The sequence below is a fragment of the Zalophus californianus genome, chromosome 17 (assembly GCF_009762305.2).
Source record: "Zalophus californianus isolate mZalCal1 chromosome 17, mZalCal1.pri.v2, whole genome shotgun sequence".
Taxonomy (NCBI): domain Eukaryota; kingdom Metazoa; phylum Chordata; class Mammalia; order Carnivora; family Otariidae; genus Zalophus; species Zalophus californianus.
Genome location: NC_045611.1, coordinates 10,049,909 through 10,068,754, shown reverse-complemented (window position 1 = coordinate 10,068,754; position 18,846 = coordinate 10,049,909). Strand labels below are relative to the sequence as shown.

Sequence of the window (18,846 nt, the reverse complement as noted above, 5' to 3'; positions counted from 1 at the left end):
TAGAAATTTGTTTCCTCTCCTGGACAATCACTCTGAAAACCCAGCCAGCACGGTCTACTTTCCCTCTTGATAACTTAAATCAAATTGAATGCATGGAGATGATTCATATTAATAATGTTACCCCAAAGAAGCTGTTGATTACTTCCTGCTATCTCATCCTATAAAAAGTCCCGGTTCCTGTGCTTGCAGAAATGACTGTCCAATTCCAACTTCAATCCTATGAGCTAACCCACATATTTTTATTGATTACCCAGAGAAGTTTCAGTGACTTGCTTCTAAAATGCCTTACTGAGTCACCTAATATTAGCAGTAGTATTTGTATTCTTAATATGGAATATGATACTTATTACATATTATTAGTATCAGTGTTAACATCTTTCTTACAAATAAAAATCTTAACTGGGCCCTAGGTTTGAGGATGACGGAAAGAGGGGTGAGACTGTACATTGTAATAGATACTAAATTCTCCCCCCCCACCACCCCCCCCAGATCCTTGATAGTTGGGGAAACACCACATGCTTTGTCTAAAATGCACAGGATGTTTTACCAAGATCCTAGTCTAGAGAAGACACCCATGTGGACTGTTTTCCTGCTTGCCACAATGGCTGCTAAAAAAAAAAAAAAAAAAAAAAATCTTGGATCTGGTTGCCCGTCTCCGAAGTGCAGAGCTCAGAGGGGTCTAAGTGAGACATTAAACCCCAGAGGTGCAGGGGTGCTAAGATAGAGCCCTTGTAGATCAGTGGACTACCCTGTGTTTCTCAAACAGGAGTAGACACAGGCTAAAATTTGATTATACTGCATCCTACTGCTGGGCAAATTCTACTTGGTGGTTGTTATGTTAGATTAGGATAAACATAAACATACATGGATTTTTGTGGTCTTGTGTTCATCCTTAAGAAATTTAGCTCTTAAGTTCAGCTGGCTCAAGCTCCATCTCCAGCTGTTTGGAGTTGACTCCAACACATTCTATAGATGGGAACACTGAGGAGACCCTTGGCCAGGGTCATGCAGTGAGCAAATAGTGGGGCCAGTCCTGGAACACGTTCTCATACTTTTCCAACCCCATTAAGGAGGAAAGAGGTAAGTAGCAGGAGAAAATGTGGCTTTGGTTTCCCTTTGTTTTAAATCAAGGGTAATTTTTTTTCCAGAAGTATTCTTGGGTTTTTGAGCCGTAGTTTTGGGGAGGTAAACTTATCCTGTGAGTTGTGTTTTTCTCCCCAGGCTGGCTTTTTTCCATTCAAATCCCTGTCCATGGCCAAGGAAGGGCGGCACAGGGTGGATCTTATTTAATGTACCTAAAACCACCATTTATTTATCAAGGCCTGCTGGTTTGCTGGGCTCAGTTGAAGCTTCTGTCACTTTTGCTACAAAAAAATATCTTGAAACAGGCTTTGGTGGTAGAAATCTGAGTCATCAAAAATCATTCTAAATAAGATCTGTTATCTATTGGGCGGCCCACGATGAGAGCTCCCTGAATTCCCTTTCACACAGCTCCCTCCCCACCCCTGAAACACCAACCCATCAAAACCCCCACCACGATGTGTCAGTATTAAATATTGAGGATAACCCTTGGAGGCATGTTGGTGTATTTCCTTCATGCTTTATTATGTGCATCTTTGCACAACAGTTTTGATTATACATACGTATAAACATTTTCTAAGTTGTCCACATAGTATTTCCTAAGAACTTTGCTATGTTATTATGAACTCTTCATAGGTGTTATTTTTTTTTAAGATTTTATTTATTTATTTGAGAGAAAGAATGAGAGAGAGAGAGAGAGAGAGAGAGCACATGAGAGGGGGGAGGGTCAGAGGGAGAAGCAGACTCCCCACTGAGCAGGGAGCCCGATGCGGGACTCGATCCCGGGACTCCAGGATCATGACCTGAGCCAAAGGCAGTTGCCCAACCAACTGAGCCACCCAGGCGCCCTTCATAGGTGTTATTTAGGAGAGCTACACAGTCACTGAATCATCGCCTGGTTGCGGGTAATTGAGATCATTTCCTTTTTTTGGTAATTAATAATTAATAAATATGGGCGTCTTTCTTTTCCTAACCTTTCAGGTAGATTACTGAAAACAGAATAGCTGATATATCAGATGCCTTGTAATGTCTGAATGTGGTCGTATTATTTTATTTGAGCCAGCCTTGGGGAATTGCACTGAAGAAAAAAAAGACTCTTTGCCAGTTGATATATAGAATGTAACAGTTTACGTATATTATCTTCCCTTCCCTCCTGAAGTTGAACTCCTATCCAGGTTCTCCAACTAGTTGCATCTCTTCTTTGGTGAAATACCTTTACATTTCTTTTGTCATTCTGTTTTGCAAGGCCCTTCCTAAAGACTACTTCTCCCATTAGGGGCCTTCACATCCCTTCAGCATAAAATAATCCCTCTCCCTCTCTGCAGGGCTGGATTCCAAGAGGACAACAGTCAAGTCGAAATAATTATGCGAGACTGTATAGAAGCACTTGGGTATAAGTATTCTCTATCCATCTAGAGAGAGCACTAAGCTTTGCTCCCCAGACACAGTATATATTCAATCAATGTCCGAAGGGAGGGAGGAGGTAAGGAGGGCAGGACCAGCTCCTTAGGTCATGTCACCATCAGGTGGATGGGGATCACAGGAGAAAACAGTGATCGGGAGACCCTGGTCTGTAATCGGAGTAAGTACTTCCACTTAACCCAACCTCCCAGGCCACCATGGCATTGGCACTGCCTGTCCTTGAGCTACAGATAGGACATAACGAGCCTCTGCATAGTACATGGAAGGCTTTGCAGCGGAGGGGCTAAGTCATTGATACAAACTAGAAGGTACTCTAGAAGGTACTCTTTAGGTTCGTCGATGTTTAAATAATGCCAGATTTCCAACATAAAGGCTAATACCATGGAAATCCACAGTTAAGAAATGTCACACTTGCAACAAAACTGGGAGCTTGTAAACGGATGAATCTAATGGATTATTCTTTCCGAAGACCCTTGTTCTCGGGAACGTAAGAAATCCATGACTCTGCAGCTCTCCTCCACCTTCTTTGTGGTACCTCATCTATCAGGAGAGGGTGATCATGCTTCTAAATTACGTGAATGAGCACAAACCAAAGACTGATGTGCAAAGCTGCTCCTAGAGCTAGATGTGGGAAGAAGAATTACTCCAGCCCATTGTTTTTAATTAATCTCTTGTGCTCTGGCCTTATCTAGTCCCAGAAAATGAAAAACATATATTCCACCATACGTGTGCCAAATTGTATGTGTAATTTAGTGGAAAACCCCTAGCAATAAAGGAAGAAGTGCTAAAATTATCAGCAGTTCCCTGGGTCCCAGGAAAGCTTGGATAATATTTTGCAAATGTCAGAATGCTTTACCTTCCTGTATCTCAGACCTCAGAGTGTCTTTCATCGCTGCCTGAAATTATGCCACAGAGTCAGTGTTGTTGATTATCAGAGGACCAGGGATGAAGACCGTGGATGAGTCTCTATTTGCTCTCAGAGCAGTTGTGTACATTAAGGAATCTCAAACTTATATATATTAAGGAATCTGAACCATTACTCCAAATACTAATGGATCAAGAAGTCTGATAAGGGCGGGGGGCATGGGTGTGTGCACTCCCTGCAGGTGAGGGAAACTGAGCTGAGGTCAGGGCTTTGACTTAGCTGGTCTAATGCCAAACACAGTAGGAGAGACAATCATTATTCCACTACCTAGTTTAATTTTAAAGACATAATTTACCACTCTGCCCAGTGCTATGCTAGCTCTTCTTTTGTTTTTTAAGATGCAGACAGGTGTTTTGTCCTTACACGAGGGAAGTAATTTGGAGCATGGGTGTGGGTGTGGCTGTGTCGAGGTTACCATTCATGAAACACTACTGTGCATCCTAAAATTGCACACTGTAAGCATTTCATTAGAACCCTCTGCATTTGGTGTTACCCTCATCCGTGCCCTGGAAGTAGTGATATCAGCATCTGAAAGTTACGCAGCTTTTCCGAGTAGTGGGCATGCTAGCATGTGGACTCAGCTTCTTCCAGCAGAGCAAAATACATGAGGCCGCCGCCTCCATCCAAAATTAATAATTATCCCCTCGTGTGTAGATAGCTTTAAGGTTCACGATATGCTTTCCCACACATTATTTCCTACAGTTTTCTCAGCAAAACTGTGAACTTATTACCCTATTTTAGAGAGCTAGAGATTAAGACTCCGAGATGTGATGTTTTATTTAGGGAGATAACTGTGGGTAAAACAGAAGCAAATGTAACAAAACAGCATGGAAATCGAATCAAGTCATTCTTCTGCTCAATGTCGATGGTCCTCAGGATAACATCTTGGCTTCTTAAGACCCAGCCTCAGCCTCGTCTCCTTCATCTTCTCAGCCTCAAGACTCTATTGCAGCCACAGTGAACAATTTTCAGCACCTCTATACTGTCATGATACCTCTAAGCACCAGGCCTCCCTACATGCTCGTTTCTCTCTCTAGAACAATCCAATTCCTACCACACCTCTTCCATTTCCATCTGGATAACATCCACACTCTTCAGTTCTCTCCATTTATAGGTCACTTCCTCCGAATGCCTTCCCTGAAGTCCATAGGTGTGGACGAGACGCCCCTCCTTCGTGCTTCCCCAGACCTTGTTTCGCCTTGTTAGAGCACTTTTTGTGCTGTGATGGCCTCTTTGCTTAGCCACATTCCAGCCATGAATCCATAATCTTTAGGGAGGCCGAAGATGCAGTGTCCCTCTGCCCACACAGGGCTGGCCCACAGTGAACACACCCTGATGATTTGAACACCCTCAGAGCTTCTGTTGCTTTCTCAGGTGGGGAGATATCAGAAGGCCTGAGAAAGTTCAGGGGGACTTTCTGGGTGGGATAGTACTAGACTCTGATCTTAAATGGTGGTGTGAATTTGCAGAGGGAAGGGGGGAGGAAAGGACATCCTCTATTTGGAAAACGGCACCCAGTCCAATTGAGTGTGACATCTGCATGCAACAGGGAAAACTCAGGCAGGTTCAAGAGGCGGCTACACGTTAGTGAGGAAGGAGAACAATAACCTGACATTTACTAAGCGCTTACTGTGTACCAGTCACTGTTCTTAGACCAGTACATTCATTAACACTATAATCCCACGGCAACCCTATGGGAAGTAAGTTTCCCAAGGCCACCTAGCTGGAAGGTGGTGAAGTTTGAATTCAAAGTTCTTCCTTCTGTTAGAGCCCATGTTCTTTCCATAAGGAGTCCCACATAATATGGGCACTGGGTCTGTCCAGTGGGAACAGTGGAGCAGGAGATTTAAATTCCCACTTCTGGGGCACCTGGGTGGCTCAGCTGGTTAAGCATCCGCCCACCTGAGACCAAAGTAAAAATGCTCCAAGGGTTTGGGGGAGCCCTGCTCTACCCTGATGCACAGCCGCCGGAAGTGGCTGAGGAAGCGGGTATGGCAGATGGAGACTAAATCCAGCAGCTTCTACTCCTCGTGCGCTGTCCATAACCAGGCACTGTGCCGAGCAGTGCTAACACGGGCAGAACCTCATTCAATCCTCCAAACCGCTATGGGAAGTAGGTATTAGTTTTTCAGATGAGAAAATAGAAGCTTAGAGAGGTTCATTTACTTGCTCAAGATCACACAGCAAGTACGTGAAACGATTTAAACCTAGGTGTGCCTAATCCCAAAGCCCTGTGTTCTACATCTCAACGACTCTCCGTGTCAAATCAGAAAGGGGCTAGAAGAGACTGACCTTGAGAGGAGGCAGGGGAGGAAATTAAAGATGGATGCCCCCAGCATCAACCAAACCCACACAGACGGCATGTGCTAACAATTCAGAATTCTCGCCAAACTGTGGTGCTAGAGACCCTATCTCCACCTCCACAGATTTCTAATAGGATTTCCTTACAACCTTTTCCCTAGATTCCTGTAAGAGAAGAAAATGATAAGGCGATAGGAAAATGAGTTATATCGATTTCACAATAAATTAACAGCATTCCTCTGTATCTGTGCATTGGACGCGCATCTAAAACGGAAATACAGCTCCTGGCCCAAGCTTCCCGCTTCTCAGTCCTGCATGACTTATCTCTCTCAGTCACTTAATATTGCCTAAACTGAATGTTCCTGAACGTAGCAGCCTGAGGGGAGAATAAGGTTTCACAGTTAGTGTGGGCAGCACCGTCATTTTCAACCAGCAGAAGAGGCGTGATAAAACGTAATTAGAGTGAGGATGTATTTGCAGAGCCATCAAAGCACAACATCTTGTTCATGCTGTTGTTTCTTTTACTCAAGATGGAGACATCAGTTAAGCTTGCTGGTTAAGACCAACAGTTTTCGAGTCCCCCAGACTAGGATTTAAGATGTCCATTTGGGGGGGGGGGGGGAGAAGCTTACTGTCAGAAAATACATAGGAAGACTGAAGAAGGGCCGCACAGCTCAAGATCATGAGGATGCATTATCACAATTCAGAGCCAGACTCCAAGATGGCTTCCGAAGAGCCTCACTTTCCTGGCTGGTGTTTATGGCTTTGTGTAGTTCCCTCTGATCATGAATAGGGCTGACCTGCGTCATCAATAGGCTACTGCAGAAATGACTGTGGATGCCTTCCTTGGTGAGGGCAGAAAAAACACGGCAGCACCTCCCTTAGATCACTCCCTGTGGAGGGAGCCAACCACCGCCTCATGGAGAGCACACGCAAGGCCCATGACAAAGTCCATGCAGGGCAAGGAGTGAAACCTCTAGCAGCCAGCGTGGACGAGCCAGGCACCAACTAACAATCCTCCAAAGGGCCCTCCAGCCCCCGTCCTGCTTTCAGATCCCCACTGCCCCAGCCAGGGTCTCGAATGCAACCTCATGAAAGATTGTAAGTTGCTCCCAAATTCCTGACTCACAAAAACTGTGAGACAGTAAATGTCTATTGCTGTTTCATCCTGCTAAGTTTTGGGGTAATTTGTTCCATAGCAATATAGCTAATACAGAATATGACTTAGGTTGGGTCCCCAACAAGCAGATCCCGAGACAGATTCAAGTGCATGTCATTCACTGAGGGAATGCTCTTCAAGAGAAACCTAGAAGGACAGAGTGAGGTAGGAAAGGAAGGAAAGAAATGAATAAGCACATGATCTCAGGTAAGTTCCAGCCACAGCCTGGCCCAGGGAGGCTCTGGGGCATGAATTACACCACTGGGCTGTCTTCCTTGGAGCAAGGGGATTGCGCTGTGGTGCGCCTGTATCCATTGGCCATCAGCTGTGGGCTGTTTCCCCTTTGAGTATGACTTCCCAGATGAGACAGTTCTTACCAGTGGAAGGAAATTCTCCAGAGAAGGCAGCAGATGAGAGTCATGAGCTGGGGGAAGGGTCCACGTATCTGATAAAGGGGCTCTGGATGGAGCTCACAGCATTACTGTGAATGGGACATCTCAAGTGACAGCTCTGTTCCATGGGCCTCTGCCTTCGACCTCCCCAGAGGCTGGCACTGCACAATGTCACCTCCCAGGCAGCTGCCCCCCTTCAATTCTCGTTCGGCTCTAGTGGGTCCTTTTACCCCCCTGGAACTGGAGACAAGGAAGGGTGAGTGTATATTTACATCCCAGGAGGAAAACAGGAAGAGTAGGAAAGAAAAGGCAATGTTAATCCGTATAGAAGCTTTGCATAGCTTCACACTTGTAAATTCAGGCAGCCCTGCTACCCTATGAGTCCAGAAACTTCCCAAATGAACTTAGACACACATACTCTCTCTCTTTCAAATTCAGGCCTCTAGTTAATTAGCTTTCACTGTTTATATTTATCAGTACTTTGTAACTCCCTTACTGGATATGCCCTTAACACTGTTAGCGGGAGGAGACGGTATGGTTCATTAAGAGGAGAAAGAAAAACAGACAAAGTCACAGGGTTGGCTGATCCATCTCACACAGTGAGCCCAGAAGCAGCTGCAGAAAATTCAGCTGCTAGAAGTTGGTCACAATCCACAAGGAGCTCCCCCTTCCGTGGAAAACTGCGTTTGGGGTCTTGATCCCCTGGAACTCAGCCAACAGGCCAACACAGCATGGGATTCCTACTTAGAAGGTGGGTGCCGGATGCAGCCCTAACTTGCCTCGGGATAATGTCTATAAAACCATCAGACATTTCTCATAGAGTGGATCTTAGCATAACGCTAAGCCCAACTAAGCTCGAAACATCCACCTCCGAGGTCTGCTTTGGGTTACACTACAAAAGCTCCTCTTTTGTTCCCTCTTTGTGTCTTCGCCAGCCCTTGTGGGCCGGGAAGATGTCTGGGGGCAGGAGGAAGACTGAAACATCCGGCCACGCTTTATTTACAGGTTGCTGGCTCGTTCTATCTGCGCATGTCCCAGCGGTTCTAATTCCGCCAGAGCTTCTTTAAGAACAAGGACACTGGAGTCTTGCCTTGCTTCTTCTCTATCTTGGCCCCTAGAAATCCGTGTCAGGTGTATCAAGGTTCACCACTGATTTGTATCATGGATGTCTGCATTTCCTGATAGAGCATCCACTGGGGCAGGTTCCTGGTACCTACTGGTTAAATAATTCAGAATCCCTCTAGTCTGATATTTTTTTCCCCAATTGTACTGTGACACGTAAGATTCTTAACATCCTCCATCCACAACATCAAGCACAGTGTAGATGGTTAAAATCTTTTGCTGAGTGAATGGACAACGTGCCAACGGTTTTGAAGGGGGCATTTTAGGAAGGAGACATGATCTGGGCACACTGGCCTCCTCGGCCCAGGCATGCACCCCCCCTCAGGCTCCCTGGACCAGATCTGCCCTCCCCCCAGATAACCACCCTCTGCTCACCTACTCCAAGGCTTTACGTCCTGTCGCAGAGAGCCCACCATGTCTAAAATTCCAACTCCCTCTCTGCTCTAGTAGGGTTTTTTCCTTAAGACTTAAAAACATCAAATGTATTAAATACTGTAAGTATTCATCTCGTGTATCGTTTGTCTCCCCACTAAGCACTGCGAAGGTGGGATATTTTTGGTTGTTCTTCACTGTTCTATCCCTCGCCCCTAAAATACATCAGCACACAGGACACACTCACTAAATATTTGCTGAATTAACAGATGAGTAAATGATTGTTTCAGATTTGCATCCAAATCTAGGTTCCGCTACTTGCTGGCAGGCTGAGTCCCAAATCCGAGGCACTTTCTACCATGGGATTGGGCTGCCATGTGACCTTCACAAGCCTCCGTGAATTCCAATGTTAACAGGGCTACCTTTCTCTTTATGTCCTGATTTTGTCACTTTGCAGAAACATCTCATCTTTTCCCGAGAAAGGAAAAGCACCTCTGTTCAAAAGAGGACTTTCAACCAGGGCGCCTGAACAAAGAGCCTTGCAGAGGGTTTCTGTGGGAACCGAGCTGACAATGAAATGCCCCCGGTTGCCTGAGCCGTCCAGAGCACTCTGTGCAAGCGCTAATGAATCATTTCCATCTTTACCGTACACCAGGGTCACCAGCGAGAGTATTGTTCTTGGACAAGAACACGTGTCCTCAAGAAACTCACACTTGGGGTGACCTCCCCAGTAGGTCAGACTGTCTGTGTCTCTCCGGGGCAGACAGCATGAGCGTTTGAATTACAGCTTCAGGAAGTTCCCTCCTCTGCGAGCTTGGATTTAGACTTCCCCGAAGCCCCAGATGGAAAAGCGGGCAACTTAAGGTGTCAGTGAAATAACTCAGGTCCAGAAAATGTATGAGATTCAACATCTACCAGGGTTTAAATTTAGAAAAGTGTATGTATAAGTGTGTATGTGTGTGCGTGCATGCGTGTGTTTTGGGGAGGGAAGGTGGCAGAAAACATGGGGAAAAGAGGCAGTAAAATTCCTTGAATACAATTTGGAGCTCTACTTTCAAAAGTCTTCTGAGCTTGTCTGTAGAGGAAGAGAACGGGGCCTCATCATTACCGCTGTCCGGGGTGACAGGACGCGCTTGTGGCAACACCCAGTCTCACTGCGAACACTGTGGTCAAATCCTAATTGTACAGAATCTTCCAAAAGACAATAAAAATAGTTTCTACTTGCTGTGGGTCCATATTGTGTTAGGAACTGAGCTTTGCACTTCACGCCTCTCTCATCCTAACAATGCCACAATGGGGGACACGTTCTTACTCCTTTACTCAAGACGGAGCCCTCCAGTGTCGGAGGGCTCAGCTGCCATCTCCAGAAATGGCAAGGCCAGGATTCAGATGGAAGTCCGCCTAGCTCTATGGCTGCAGGGTTTGCTTCTCTTCCGCTGAGGGATGAGAGGAAAGCTTCGCTGTTCTTGCCCATGTGGTGATTTGCCTCTTCTCTTCTCTTCTCTCTCTCTGTGCCCCGCCGTCTCCTGCTTGCCTCTGTATTTTAGAAAACCACATTTCCGAGTCCCCTGGCCTCTGGCTCCTGCGTGGGTTTGACCGATTGGAGGCACTGGTGGAGGAGGCGATCACAGCAGTGAAGACAGAAGCCTGGGTACGTCTCCCCCCCACCCCCACTCCCCGCCACCTCTGGTTCCTGTAAATCTCCACTGCAGCTCCAGCTCCTGGTGGACAGCCCTGGCTTCCGAACTCTGGAGAGTTCCTGTCATTCCTCCAGGTACAGCAGAGCTGTTGCTAATCAGCCATGGAACCAGTTCCTTCTCCTATAGCACCTCCGTTTGAAAGACCTGGACTGTTTCTGTTTTCCTGGCTACCTTCTGGCCGATACATACATCTTCTTTCAGGAAACGATCAAGCAAACCGTATTCAGAGCAGGTACACCTGATATGAAAACTGTAGTCGCAGTCGAAGCACAGGGTAAAGGGGAAACTTGGTGGCGTGGTTTCAATCATCTGAATTTGGTATGATGCTGAGAACCAGCGTGGGGTAACCCACAAGGCTTTGTTGTCAGACCTACTGCCCGCCACTTGCATTTCCTGGCTGGGTGACACTGGATGAGTTATTTTGGCCTGAGTCTCATTCTCATCGGGACAAAACATCTGGGCTATGGAGTGGTTGCTCGGATTGGAGATTGTGCATTTTGAAGTATCAAAACACAATCCCTGACGTGCAGAAGGCAACCAATAAATGTTACTTATTTTTCTTGCATTTTAATTAGCCTCGGGAAGCTGAAAGAGTTCAAAAAGACGGAAAATAAACATTTTTCAGGAGTGGTGAGAGACATGCATTGCTTTCAGGTCAGGAGAAAATGGGAAAATGACGTTTAAGATGATGAGCTATGTACTGAATAACATGACCTGCAAAAAATGCTAACACTTGCAGGATTCAGGGTAGGGGTGGGGCCAGAAGAAGACAAATATGACAAAAATGTTTTTGTCTAAGGCCGTTTTTTCCTTTTTTTTTTTTTTTTTTTTTTGGTATCACTCAGCCAGGAAATGTTTATTTAGCTTCTCTTCGATCTGTGGCTAGGGGAAAGACCTAGGAATCAAGAGGCCTCGTGCTGCATACTGAGACCTGAAGTGGCCATCAGGAAACCTGAGTGCTGGTCTCAGCTCATTTCCCCTCCCTGGGCCGCAGTTTCCCTTTCTGCTAACAGAGCATTAGGTCGGCAGCAGGCGTCCTTTAAGACAGGCACTTACCCCTTGTTAGAGTCTGACTCAGTACATTCCTAGGAGAGGCCCCGAGATAATTTATCCCCACAAAGGTCTGGATTCTGACAGGCGCTCCTGCACAGTCTCCTGGGCTAGGACTTCAAAGTCCCCTCTGGATTTAAAACTCTCTCAGACCCTGCATAGACACCTACTGGAGAGGAGCAGGGGAAACGGGGGCCGGTGAAGATCACAGGACATAGGGAAGGCTCCCGCAGGAGAGAACGGGCTTCAACTCTGAAGGGTAGTTATGACTAGATAGAAATAAGAGAGAAGTCATTTGTCCAGGTTGGAAATTTCAATTTGTGGGTAGAACCCAGAAAAGGTGAGGGAGGGGTGTTGCAGAGGGAGGGCGGGCCACAAAGGCACGTGACTAAATGTGGATCCAAATCCAGCTCCACAACACGATGACCTTGAGCAAGAGTTTATTTTGGGTGTGTTCTATTTTCTTCATCTATAAAAAGGAGACCATGATGTACCTCTGTCAGAGATCTGTTTCAAGGGTTAACTAGAACAATACACTGTACGCTCATTAATGCTCCCGACAAGAGAGAGCGAATCCCATGTCTGCTTTCATTGATTCTATTCTTCTCTACGTACCCCCTTGGATGGATGGCTGTCCCTTTAAACTCAACATGCCCACATGTTGAGCCATTGTGCTGAACGCCACGATGCAGCGGGAACAACATGGGAACCGGGGCCTGGAAGAGGAGCTAGATATTCAATATTTGGGGCCAGATCATTCTTTGTGGGGGGCTCTCCTGCACCTTGCAGGATGTCTAGCAGCATCGCTGGCCCCCACCCACTAGATGGCAATAGCACCTCCCGGTTGTGACAACCCACAATGAATCCGGACATTGTCAAATGTCCCCTGGAGGGGCAAAGTTACCCCAGTAGTTAAGAAATAGTGATTTAGAGTAAAGAAAACAGATTTCTCAGGAGAAAGAGGTAGACCTAGTGAATGAGAGGATTGAAGGGTGGGTGGGGAGGGAGCTGATTTTAGTGAGATAGCAGATATTTGTTTTTTGGTTTGGTTTGTACCTATTTCAAAACCTTGGACCAGTCTACCACAAGGTGCTCCGTAAGTAAAGTTGAAGAACCAGTGGTTTCTTTACAGTCATCTGTCTCCCCCCAGATGGAAAGACTGTCCAAATCCTGATTACTAACCACAAACGCCAGTCTTGGCTGAGCACCAGAGGGTTTTTTTTCTTCCTTCAGCTATATGGTTGCCTTGGAGATCCCAGAGTTTCCCACCCAGCCCACGCCTGACCTCTCATCTCCCCCACGACGCTCAGATGGCCCCGGGAAATCCTGGAGAGGACCTGCCAAGAGCCGTGGCCAAGGTAACAGATCTGCCTCCTTATCTCTATGCCGGTCAACTTCCCCCAATTCTTTCCAAGAGGAAAACGAACCAGGCGGCCGGGCTCATCAAAACTGCCTGACGGAGGCCAACTGGTGAGGAGGAGAGAGGCAGGCCAGCTTGGCTGTGTGGGTCACCTCCTCCCTAACTCAGCCGCACAGCCGCCAGGCCAAGCCCAGGCAGAGGCAGGGACAGCCTATTCCTCATTTTCCTCGAAGGCTGCCTGTCTTTCCAGCACCACACCAGCTAAGTCACCTCTCCGCACTCAGACTCTCAAGTGCCCTTTTGTCATTGTCCCAGTTCCGCTCTGCCCTGGACTTCAGAGTCAGGCGGGCAAGATTGAGAGGGTTTTCTTGAGCTGAACATTAATTCAAATACTCCAGATGAGCACTTCAAGCAGCTGATACAGTGAAGTACTGTGCTTCACGTCTAGAATGTTCTTTATCATCCCTACTTCACCACCGGCCACTTTGTGCTTCAGCGGAGGCTTTTACCGTGTTGTTTCCTGTGTGGAAGCTGTCACCTACTTACACTTTAAATGACCACTTGAAGACATAAAGCAGACGGCATGCTTAACTTTGTTTTTTTCTTAATCCCCAACACGGAACTCCGTGTCCAACACCCAGCAGGTGCGTGGTGGGGACTTGGCGTGGATTGTTCAATTAGGCAACCGTATCTGACAATTAACACTGCGTCTGAGCTCGGGCTTGATTTGGAAGTTCACTCACTCAGCTCATTCCCTCCCTCAGTCATGAATTTTGCCACACTGCGGCTGTTTCCAGAAGGTCTAGTGTATGCCAGGCACTGCACCAGGCACTACAGTGAGAAGGACATTGTCCCCAAGCTCATGCCTTGCTTTGGTAGTCCAAAATCCAGATTTCTCACTAGTTCAAACTGCCCCTCCAAGTTGAGAGTCACGGTTTCTAAAAAGTCCTGTAAACTCAAAGCATCTAACGCCTGAGACAGAAAAACAATTTTTTTAAAGATTTTATTTATTTATTTGACAGAGAGAGACACAGCGAGAGAGGGAACACAAGCAGGGGGAGTGGGAGAGGGAGAAGCAGGCTTCCCGCGGAGCAGGGAGCCAGCCCGACGTGGGGCTCAGTCCCAGGACCCTGGGATCACCACCCGAGCTGAAGGCTGACGCTTAACAACTGAGCCATTCAGGTGCCCCCGCCTGAGATAGAAATTTAAAGGTCTATGTTCAGTCACACTGCTCACTTGAGCCCACTCTCCGTGGTCCATGCAGAGCCTCTGCCCTTTCAGTTTTCTTCCTTTTACCCCTGATTTCCACTCCCATACTCTCCCCCACGAACCATACTATATTTAATATGCATCCTTTAATATGCTCATGACCTTATAAATTATGTTTTATGTATACATATGTGCCTATGTGCTTAATTCCCATTGCCGGGTTTGTGTTCAAAACCCTACCCTGTTTCTTACTTTTCTCAATTAGAATTTTTATGAAATCTGTACATTATATGTCCAATGAGTTCATTTAGAATGCTGCACAGTGTTTGCGTTAGTTTCCTATGGCTGCTACAGGAGATTGTCACAAACTTAGGAGCTTAAACAATACCAATTTATTAATCTTACAGTTGTGGCGGTCAGAGGTCGGGAATGGGTCTGACCAGGCTAAAGTCAAGATATCAGGCATGAATCTGTTCTCTAACCTCCCTAGCTTTACTGGCGAATCCGTCTCCTCGCCTTTTCCATCTCTAGAGGACACCTGGTTCCTTAGTTTGTGGCCCATCCTCAAGGCAATGACAGGTCAAGTCTCAAATCATATCACCCTGACATGGAGTCTCCCATCTCCTCATTCCACACATAAGGACTTTTGTGATTACACCGGACCCATATGGGTAATCCAAAATAATCTACTTTCAGATCAGATGACTAGCAAACTCACCATATGTAACCCAAATCCCCCTTTGCCATGTAATGTATTCACAGCTTCCAGGGATTAGAACATGGACTTTGGAGGAGGCAGGGCAGTGGTGGCGGAGAGTATTTTCCTGCCTACCACAGTACTCCATAATGTATGCCCACTGTATAATCCAGGTTTCTAGCTGCCGGAAAATGAAAGATCCCCCAGTTCCTTCCTGAATGAAAGAGTGCCTTGCTGTTCATCCTGGCAGATCTAGAAGAGAATTTCTCGGGGATATATATATATACCTAGGAATGGTATTTACTGAGCCTTAAGTTATGATACCATATGATTTATAGTTATGATACTATACGATTTCAGGGAATAAACCAGCAAAATTCACTTTCTGACTCTCAAGCAGGCTAGCAGTATTTCTACAGAAAATATCCAAAGACATTAGAGGTCTTCCCAATTTCTTATCTCTCTCCATGTTCTAGGTACATGGTGGGATTGCCCTCCTCTGACTCCTTTGAAATTAGGCATGGTCATGTGGCTTGCTTTGGCCAATAAAGGAAATGTGAGTAGAAGTGCGACTGTGTTCTCTAGACCAAAGCTTTAAGAGTCTGTGCACAGGGGCACCTGGGTGGCTCAGATGGTTAAGCGTCTGCCTTCGGCTCAGGTCATGATCCCAGGGTCCTGGGATCCAGTCCAGCATCGGGCTCCCTGCTCCGCAGGAAGCCTGCTTCTCCCTCTGCCTCTCTCTCTCTCTCTCTCATGAATAAAAAAATAAATAAATAAATAAATAAAATAAAATAAAATAAAAAAGAGTCTGTGCACAGCCCTGTCTCCAGCCATGGAGAACAGATTCCCATGGTGACAAAGAGCCTTCATCGGGCTGCGTCTCTGAACGACCCCAATGGTCAGAGACCACACCCACCCTTGCCAACTAATTGAATGGGAGTGTCAGAAAAAAATTAAATCAAACTTTTATTATATAAAACCACTGAATTGTATGGTTTTTATTACTGCATCATAAAGGAGCCTATCCTGACCTGTATGGCTTTAAAACCGGGAAGTGTCCAAGTTTCAGCTCCAGTTAGATACTGAGGCTCTTCATAAAGCACTTTTTATCACTTCCTTCCTCCTTTAGCCCTCAGGCTCATGAGCTAGCTGCCTTTCCCTTCCCTCCCATGCACACTGTTCAGATATACTGAAATCATCTCTTTACTTGAAATTCTTGCTCACCGATCAGGGATACACAGCAGTCCTTCTACTTGACAATGTGCTCCTTGAGTTCAAGGAGCACATCTTGTCATCATGCCCAGGTACAAAAGGCAGTATCTGCCAACTCAAGAGACTATTCTTCTCATCTTACTCCCACTAACCAAGGCTCAGAGAGGGTGGGAGATTGGCCAAGGTCACACAGCCAGAAAAAAAGAGGCATCAGGACGAGAATCCGGCTCCCAGGGCAATGTGCTGCCCCCTTGGCCAGCTCAGAGGGAAGCATCCCATGATACTACCCAGGACCTAACCCCTCTCTGCCCTGCCCACCCCGCACAGATGCAGACACCAAGAGGAACTGCATGGATTCCCTTCCCTGTTTTCAAAGACCGTGGAAATGATGGTCTGCTGTCTATTTTCAATGAAATTAGCATTCGGGCTATTTGCTTCTCAGCATCTCTGTTACCCATTCGCTAATACTTCCTCTTTGGTCAGTTGCAAAAGGGGCCTCAAAAGCCTTCTGCATCAGATGGGATATCAAACACCATGATATGAGTCCAGCATCCCAGGAGACATAAACAACTCAAATCAGCAAGTGTTCCTGGAAGCAAATATAAACTGGAAGGTCCAGGGACATACAAGGAGACTCCAGGCAGAAAAAGGGGGCCTGTGTTTGGTTTAAAATATAAATTAGAGCTTGAATGGGGAAGAAACCAAAATGATCCATTTCCTCTCATATTATCATAAATGTGGTTAACAGTGAACCTAAAAGTACTCAGAGGCTTGGCTGTCGGCGGATGGTGTGGCTTCCCTTATCAGTCCATCAGCTGGGCTGACATGACCCTGTGGAAATGTTTCTCTCCACTGCATCTGTGCAAATAAACACTGGTAATTTCTAATATCGAGCTGCTTGTCTGTAAAGCGATCTTAGTGATGTAAACTTAATTCACAAATTATGGCTCACCTCCAGTTGGACCTAAGACATCAATTTGCTAATTCCTCTCATTTTCCCTTTTCTCTTCACTCTTGACCCTGACAGATTATCACCCTGAAAGTGAATAAATCGTCTTGAGCCAGAGGGTCCCATTTGTTTCTAGGACTCAAAACTTCTACTTCTTTGATAGGGAATTAGGGTTGCGACCCCAGATGGCTAGGAGGTGATTAACGTGCTCTCCCCATGGTGCTTAGAACCCAGAGATCTGGAACACAAAGACTAAAGGATTGGACTGGTGTGGAGGTAGTAATGGCCCTGGGGGATGCTAAATATTTGTGCACGAAGTAAGAAAGCTTGAGCCTCGGCATCAATCTCCATATTCGATGATACAACAGAGTGGCCAAGAGCTTAAGATCTGAACCTGGGTTTGAATTCTGCTCTGCCATGAAGTGACCCCTTGCCCTGGAGTGAGCTACTCAAATTTTCCCAGCCTGAGTTCATTTGGAAAAGGGGGATAACAGATGCGGTCAGTGTGAGAACTAAGTGAAATAATTCACGTGAACACTTAACTGTCCTTGTATGAACTACTACATAAGTAAGGAGGCTGCGAGTCACAGATTTTCCACTGGGGAATGGTTCCACATTCCTGCCGGAAGGATACCCAGCCTGGGATAAGACTCCAAGACAGACACACTTCTGGTATCTGGGGGAGTAGGCAACCCTAGAAGAGTCATCCGGATGGACCAGAGGCACCATCTTGGGATGTGCTGACAGTGGTGAGGCTCCAATTATCATGGGCAATGGTGTTGCTCGATCAAGGAGATGCTACGAGGAACCCCCCCCCCCAACGCCGGCCACCTTTGGAGCAGGTGAGAGTCAAGAGCCAGTCAGCTATGACCACTGAGAAGGCACTAGCCTCAAAGAAGACTCCAGAGATATGGTCAGAGAGGGGCTTCTGCCATCTGAGGGCAATAGCACCCAAGATGAGGGAAGGGATGTTATCCTCTTGCTTAAAACTCTTCAATGGCTTCCTGTGATCATAGGGAGAAAATAAAACTCCTTTCTGTGAGCAACAGGGTTGTCCCTTCCCGACTCCCCAGCAACAGCTCCCATGTGCCCCTCTAAGCATCGCCCTCCAGCCACACTGGCCCCCTCTCCACTCCCCAAACATCTCAGGCTGTGTCCAGGCTTACCTGCCTTTGTCATGTCTGTCTCCCATGAGACTTGCCCACCTCCTCTGCAACCAGTTAGCTCCCAGTTTTCAACGCCTCTGGGCCCCAGCATCACTTCCTCACGGAAGCCATTCCGGGATGGTCGTAGCAAGCGTCCCCAGTACTCTGGCCCCACCCCTCAATTGTCCTGCAGGTGTAGGAGCTTGCACTGGCGACTGGTCCCCGGGAGCCTCAAATCCTTTGTTAATGCTCTTCACCTGTTAGTACCTCCACTTTTAAAGACTTCAAAATCCCAAACTGTGCTGGACTCTTGACTACTATCCCCTTCCCAAACCCGGAAAGAGCAATGTCAGGGACCCCAAGTTGACACACCACACTTGACTCTCTAATCACTCTCTGAAGCCTACGGCCGCCTCCTGTTACTGTAACATCGGCTGATCAATTGGAGGCAATCAGCACTTGTTTGCAAGACAGCCAAGGGGAAACTGCTGTCAGCCAGTCAAGGAAAACAGGCTGGGAAACGCAGCCCGCCATCCTCCAGCCCACGGTGCTCCCCAGACTGTCCACACCTGGAAGGGGCTGTCATCATGCAGCGGGAAGCTGCTACAGCTTTAAGCAATTCAGGCTGAATGCAAGCCTTCAGCGGATGGAAATGCCAAAACGAGAACACGGAGGTGTAATTACCTTCCCTGGAGTGATTGTCCCGAGGACATCAGCACCTTTCTGGTGTCCTAGGGCCTGTGAGTGTTTC

The 18,846-nt window shown here is 46.8% G+C and overlaps 1 long non-coding RNA gene across 1 annotated transcript in view; it reads left to right on the top strand.

Moving 5' to 3' along the window:
• Positions 1-18,846, top strand: part of LOC113936135 — a 36,234-nt gene that overhangs the window by 3,141 nt on the left and 14,247 nt on the right. Inside the window, exons 3-4 of the long non-coding RNA XR_003524204.1 lie at positions 10,321-10,424; positions 12,757-12,881. This is a non-coding gene — a long non-coding RNA (uncharacterized LOC113936135). The remainder of the gene's footprint in view (positions 1-10,320; positions 10,425-12,756; positions 12,882-18,846) is intronic.